This window comes from Ambystoma mexicanum, chromosome 9, assembly GCF_040938575.1.
Source record: "Ambystoma mexicanum isolate Mex_15411 chromosome 9, UKY_AmexF1_1, whole genome shotgun sequence".
Taxonomy (NCBI): Eukaryota; Metazoa; Chordata; class Amphibia; order Caudata; family Ambystomatidae; genus Ambystoma; species Ambystoma mexicanum.
The window spans coordinates 1,530,458,772-1,530,466,824 of record NC_090931.1 but is presented as its reverse complement, the minus strand read 5'-3'; positions in this window follow the sequence as shown (position 1 = coordinate 1,530,466,824).

The window sequence follows — 8,053 nt, the reverse complement described above, 5'->3', positions numbered from 1 at the left end:
AGCTGCTCTTAATTAAGTGTTAGCACTCTCAGGGGCTGGAAAAGCCTTTAAGGTCCAATGTGTAATGGCCTTCAGTGAAGTGAGGACTGTTTAAGGTGGTGCGGCAAATCTAATCCCCCATACTAAAGCCCCCTAGAACTAAGGCCTTTTCCCCACGAGGGGCATTCATGCCCCCTAAAGCAAAAGATAGCAAGAGCAAAAACAAACTTTACAGGGAAAGAAAGCATAGTCCATCTTGACCAATTGTTAAGTCTTCAACCACACCTGACAGACACAGGGTGAGCATTGGAAGTATTTATCTGTATATATTAAGCTGAATGTATGTATGTGTGTGTATGTTTGTCCGGCTATACAAATCCCCACCGTTGAACCCACGTCTACTAAATGTTTCATGGATTCCTCTTTTGTCTGGGACAAGATTGCAGTCTGTGTTTGGATGCAAAAAATGTATTCCGTAGACCCCCTAATTCACTGATGCTCACCCCGATTCACTACAGTAGGTACTAGAATGAGGCAAAATGTGGAAAAGTGTCTGAAGCAAAATGTTTGATATGTTGGTTATTCCTTTAAAATGTATTACTACTGTATACAGTTTGAAAGAGTTTATTAAAGCATTTTTAAAGATAAATTTAAAAAAATGATTTTTATATTTTCTTATCACGCCACTCTAAATATGGGAAATGGCAAGGCTACAGTTTACTTAAGTTCATTCATGAGAAGAGAGCACAATCAATCAATCTTTCTTGGACATTTTCTCAAATGTGCTGAAGCCATTAAGTCACTGAAACATGCTGGACAAAAAACGAACATCACTTGGAAAAGCTACAATATCAAGAGTTTCTGAAACACAAGAACAAACAGCAGCACGACTTGAGCAACTTTCTCCAGGACAAATGAGATGCCTGAGCAAACTGAAGCAAGACTTGGTGACAAGAGGACAAGAGCAACATCCTCCAGGGCACAAGAGATACCAGAGCAAACTGAAGCAAGACTTGCCATCAAGAGGACAAGAGCAACATCCTCCAGGGCACATGAGACACCAGAGCAAACTGAAGCAAGACTTGGTGACAAGAGGACAAGAGCAACATCCTCCAGGGCACAAGAGATACCAGAGCAAACTGAAGCAAGACTTTCTGACATGAGACTAAAGAGCAACATCCTCCAGGGCACATGAGACGCCAGAGCAAACTGAAGCAAGACTTGCCAACAAGAGGACAAGAGCAACATCCTCCAGGGCACATGAGACACCAGAGCAAACTGAAGCAAGACTTGGTGACAAGAGGACAAGAGCAACATCCTCCAGGGCACAAGAGATACCAGAGCAAACTGAAGCAAGACTTGCTGACATGAGACTAAAGAGCAACATCCTCCAGGGCACATGAGACACCAGAGCAAACTGAAGCAAGACTTGCCGACAAGAGGACAAGAGCAACATCCTCCAGGGCACATGAGACGCCAGAGCAAACTGAAGCAAGAATTGCCAACAAGTGGACAAGAACAACATCCTCCAGGGCACATGAGACGCCAGAGCAAACTGATGCAAGACTTGCCACCACGAGGACAAGAGCAACATCCTCCAGGGCACATGAGACACCAGAGCAAACTGAAGCAAGTCTTGCCCGACAAGAGGACAAGAGCAACATCCCCCAGGGCACATGAGACACCAGAGCAAACTGATGCAAGACTTGCCACCACGAGCACAAGAGCAACATCCTCCAGGGCACATGAGACGCCAGAGCAAACTGAAGCAAGACTTGCCAACAAGTGGACAAGAGCAACATCCTCCAGGGCACATGAGACGCCAGAGCAAACTGATGCAAGACTTGCCACCACGAGGACAAGAGCAACATCCTCCAGGGCACATGAGACACCAGAGCAAACTGAAGCAAGTCTTGCCCGACAAGAGGACAAGAGCAACATCCTCCAGGGCACATGAGACACCAGAGCAAACTGATGCAAGACTTGCCACCACGAGGACAAGAGCAACATCCTCCAGGGCACATGAGACGCCAGAGCAAACTGAAGCAAGACTTGCTGACAAGAGCAACATCCTCCAGGGCACAGGAGACACCACTCAATCAGGACACGGGATAAACAATCCATTACAAACGAGGGGGCAGAACCTTGTGGACTGAATGTAAACACACCATGTTATGAATAGCTGTAAATACACCCACAGCAGTTACACCCATATTAAAATGTAAGCAGCCAACACATCTCCCTGTATATATATACATGCAAGAACCAAAACTAAAATCAAGAAATGATTACAATGTAATAGCCTAACACACCTCCCTCCTCATACACGTGTAAGGAATGACATGGGAGCGTGCCATCACATCACCTCACTACACAGCCACTACCCCCACTGACTGGGGGCTTCACTGCAATCACTTTTATTCCAGGTCCGTCCATCTTCTAGTACTACGGCATCATCCATTGCTCTACACACCCTTACTCTATCCTTTACTGAAACCACAAGGTCTGCGTACCGACACTCTCTCCACTTCTTCCACTCTGGTGAGTCAGGCCTTTTTCTCATGATCAGATCTTTATTTCATGTCCTCACGTTTAGAAAGTACTCTTCCTCTAAGCACCTCTTCATCCCAATCCACAAACATCATCCTACCTAACCATGGAGAATAGATCGACGTGGCTGCCTTCCTCAGAATTCCGAAGGGCACCAACCCTGTGGTCACATGTGGAGCTAATCTATATGTATATACCACTTGGTCTATATTTTCGTCCAAGCTTCTACTTTTTAAAATCGTGATGCAAATACACTGCATGAGCGTTCTATTAAATCTTTCAACAACTCCATTGCTGGCTGTACGGAACAATGCAAATATGTGTCGTTGTGCTCCTAACCCCTGCAAGAACCCTTTCATATCTTTGGAGGTGAATTATACTCCATTGTCAATTAAATGTTTGCTGCGAAATCCCTCTCTTTGAAAAATGTCATCCACAAATTGTACAAACACCCTTGAATCTGCCTCTGAAACAACCCTGGTCTCCAACCATTTTGAATACAAGTCAACCAAGGCAAACATATTTTTTATGCCACCCCTCGACCGGAGCTGCCCCAATATATCCAACGCGACATAGTCCCAAGACATCCTCGGAAAATCCAGTGGTTTCAGTGGCTGCACATATTTGTAAGAGCCTTGACTGATGCAGAGCACTCTCCGCACTACTTGATTCACTCTTCCACCTCTTTATCTAGTCCTGGCCACCGATAGTCTGCCTTTAGGCGACCCTAAGTCTTTGTCATCCCCAGAAGTGGATGGAACGGAAGAAGTGGATGGAATGATGGAATGAAAGAAGAATTGGATGGAACAGAAGAACTGGAGTGAACGGAAGATGAGGGGGAATAGAAGAAGTTCCTGAACAGATGAAATGTAAGAAACGGATGAAATATAGCGAGCGGATGAAATATAAAGAACGGATGAAGTAGATGAAACGGAAAAGTAGATCGAATGCATGGAAAGGATGGAGTGGATGTATAAAGTTGATAAAGCAATGAAATGGATGGAAAGGGTGAATGAATTGAGCGGAGGGAGTAGATGGAATAGATGGAGTGAATAGAACGAATGGAACGGATAGAGCAGACGGAACGGATAGAGTGAATGAAACAGATGGAACGGAGACCTGGTTGGACTGAGTCTTCTTGTCAGAACGAATGGATGGAGCAGATGGAGCAGATGAAAGAGATGGAAAGGAGTGGACGTACAGGCTGGTGTGGATGGAACGGAGTGCTAGCTCGAATGGAAGCACTAGCCGGAACGGATGGAACCGACGGAGTGAATGGAACAGACGAAACAGATGGAACGGAGTGGACGTACTGGTTTGAATGAATGGAACGGATGGTATAGATGGAACAAAAGGAATAGATGGGATGAATGGAAGTCGGAACAGATGGAGCAGATGGGAACGGAAGAAATGGATGAAGTGGATAGAACGGATTAAGTGGATAGAACGGATGAAGTGGATGGAACGGATGGAATGGATGCAGTGGACGGAACGGATGCATTAGATAAAACGGATGGAATGGATGAAACACGCAAAGTGGATGGAACTGTCATGATCTCTGCTTCCAAAAGGTCAGGACTTACCCAACTCCCTTGGAAGCAGACCCATAACCCAGGTTCCGAGTGCCAGCCAGTCCCAATTGGGACCTTTTGGACCCTGTCCTGGCGCCAGTGGCACCAGGCTCATAAATATGCCCAGTCCCAGCGCTGGAAGCGCCGGGCTCATAATGCTTGGGTGGACTTACCTGCAGCAGACCATGCTGCTTACTTACCTGCCAGTTGAGCCCCTGATCCTCTTCTGTTTGGGACTACTTTTCCTGTTGGGTGGGGCAGGAGCCACTCCCTAGGTTCAGAACACTGGAACTCTTCTGGAAAGCAGGAACTCTTTTCTTACCTAGGCGAGACTGTGGAAGGAGACACCTAAGCACTACAGGAGGCTATTTAAACCACACCCGATGGATGAATCTTGCTTTGCGTTATTCTGCATCCTCTGCAGCAGAACGCTCATCGTGTCTTCTGCATCTGATCCTGGGCCTAAGGGAAAAAAGGCTTACCATCCTGGAATCCAGTCTTCAGCAACACCTATAAAGACAAGAAAGAACAGGTTAGCACTACGGTCTTCAGTGACAGCGCATCTCTTACCTGGTTCATCGGCTGTCACCCACGCCTCGCGCTGCATTCCGGCATCTGAAAGACAAAAGCTTACCAACCCTTCGCACGCTCCGGAGGCCTTCGGCGCTGCATCCCGCATCTGAAAGACAAAAGAAGGTGCGTTTAAAGACATTGGGCAACTTTATTACTCACGTGCCATTACTCCTTCCCACGCCGAATCCAGTAGGTATTCCAGCACCCTTCAGCAGCTCCGAACTTGTACCTGCAAGATAAAGGGACAGTTAGTGCGCATCGTGAAGCAGGCAACAAGCGCTTACTTACGTGCTTCCAGGCGCTTCTATTCCTCACGCGGGTTCGATCCTCAACTCTCTTCAGCCCGCCATCCGCCATCGCCGGAACCCTGCAAAACCAGAGATATCATTACAAAAGACTTTTAAAGACATTTGAAGTACCCAGAACTTACCGTTCGTGCAGTAAACGACGGACAGCAGTCCTCTGAGGTCAAGAGGCCTGCACCTTTATCCAGTGAAGAAACTGGTTACGGCACCCTGCCCGAGGCAGATGGAGAGCTCGGCGTTCACTTACCTAAGGTGAGAGCGTTAACCTTTGGGGTTCTACAGGAGAAGAGAAAGGGAAGAAGAGAGAGGCAGCCAATAACCCTGGTTCATTAATCCCATATTTTCTATCTGCAGACATCTTACTCTTCGAGTCAGACATACAGTGTACAGAGGTCCAGCCCAAAGAGCCAACCGTGTGTTACACATCACCTTTGAAGATACGGTATTCACCCAGTCAAGACCGGCGCCTCTGCGGGAATCAGGTGAGCGTTACAGGAACGGACGGAGTGGATGGAATGGATGGAGTGGATCGGACGGAGTGGATGGAACGAGTGGATGGAACGGACGGAGTGGATGGAACGGACAGAGTGGATGGAACGGACAGAGTGGATGGAACGGACGGAGTGGATGGAACGGACGGAGTGGATGGAACGTGTAGAGTGGATGGAACGGGTGGAGTGGATAGAACAGATGGACTTGTTGGAGCAGATGGTGTGGATGCAACGGAAGGAGTGGATGGAACGGAAGGAGTGGATGGAACAGAAGGAGTAGTTGGAACGGAAGGAGTGGATGAACAGACGGAGTAGATGGTAGGGATGGAACTGATAGAACGGATGAGTGGATTGAACGGATGAGACGAACAAGCAGATTGACCGGATGGAAAGGATGAGTAGTTTTAACGAATGGAACAGATGGAACGAATCGAGTGGATGGAACAGATGCAGTGGATGAAACGGATACAGTAGACAGACCAGATGGAGTTGATGAAACAAATGGAGAGGATGGAACACATGGAGTGGATGGAACAGATAGAGTTGATGGGACAGGTAGAGTGGATGGGACAGGTAGAGTGGATGGGACAGGTAGAGTGGATGGGACAGGTAGAGTGGATGGGACAGGTAGAGTGGATGGGACAGGTAGAGTGGATGGGACAGGTAGAGTGGATGGGACAGGTAGAGTGGATGGGACAGATGGAGTGGATCGAACAAATAGAGCCGATGGAACAGATGGAGTGGATGGAACACATCGAGTGGAAGGAACGGATAGAGTGGATGGAACGGATTGAGTGGATGGAACTATTGGAGTGGGTGGAACACACGGAGTGGATCGAATAAATAGGAAGGATAGAACGGCTAGAACACATTAAATGGATAGGAAGGATGAAATGGGTATACGGAATGGATGGAGTAGATCATGTGGATGAAAGGTTGAGTGGATGGAATGGATGGAAGGACTAATAGATTAAATGGATGAAACACGAAACGGATGAACAGACGAAGTGGAATGAACGGACAGAGTAAATAAAACGGATAGAATAGATGGTACAGATGGAGTGCTAGACCTCAAGCACCTTACTGATAACCACCATATCACGCTACCACGCTTACTCTCTCCTATACACCACCACTCAACTAGAACACAGCGATACTACGACACATTCGCCATCACATTCCATACGAGGCACGAAGCACCAGGCAGCCGGTGGAAACAATCGACGGAAGACCCCTCACTTCAGGGCCCATAAACCTGCAGACTAAAGAGATCCAGCTTTCAATAAATCATCACCAAGAGCGGCTTAGATACGACATCATTAAGTCAGCTCATTACCCCATGGTATTGGGTATGCCCTGGTTACAGAAGCACAATCCGTATATCAACTGGACAGCAGGATCACCATTCTTAGGCTCAGAGTTTTCTATGTCTCACTGTCTATTCATGGATCCCTCCTTGACACCCCCTAAAGAGCCACCAAGAGATCAACAAACACCACTCAGGGTTTCCAATATCGTACACGTTCCTAAGGCCTATTAAGGGTATGCTGATGTATTTTCAACTGCCATAGTCCAGGCCTTACCCCCACACAGACCTGAAGACTGCGCCATAGATACAGATCCTTCAGCAGAGATTCCCTTCAGCAGGATGTTCATCCTTTCCGAACCTGAGAAGAAAGCCCTCCGAGAATACCTGGATACCAACCTTGAAAATGGCACCATAAGACCCTCAAAATCTCCAGCTGGTGCTTTGTTGTTGTTTGTTCCCAAGAAGGACACCAAGGAACTCAGACCTTGCCTCGACTATCGTGGCTTAAATCAATGCACTCTTAAAGACCGGTACCCATTGCCCTTGATCTCGGATATTCTGGAAGCTGTGAGAGGCGTGGTAATATTTACGAAGTTGGATCTCAGGGGTGCCTACCATTTGATCTGTGTCCGGGAAGGAGACGAATGGAAAACAGCCTTTAGAACACCCTTTGGTCATTATTAATATCTAGTCATGCCCTTTGGATTAGCTAATGCCCCCGCAGTCTTTCAACGTTTCATGGACAGGGTGTTCTCTGACATGTTATTCCTCTTCGTCATTGTTTATCTGGACGATATATTAATCTTTTCTAAGGACCCTCTAAAGCATGAAGAGCATGTAAAGGCAGTACTACAACGACTCCGTGAACACAAACTTTTAGCTAAACCCGAAAAATGCTTGTTTCACGTTACCGCTGTTCACTACCTAGGATTTGTCCTTAGTCCAGAAGGGATTTGTATGGACCCATCAAAGGTTAAGGCCATACTAGCATGGCCAGTTCCCACGTCCGTGAAACAAGTTCAATCCTTCCTGGGGCTTGCCAATTTTTACGGGAAGTTCATATCCACCTTTTCTGAGATCGTTCAACCGATCGTTGCTCTCTTGAAGAAAGACACCCCCTTTATCTGGTCTACACCACAAGATAAGCCATTCCAACGTTTAAAGGCAGAGTTTATGCAAGCCCCCATCTTAGCCCAACCCGACATAAATCGACCATTCCTAGTGGAAACGGATGCCTCTAACTACGCCATAGGAGCGGTCTTGAAGCAGGAATTT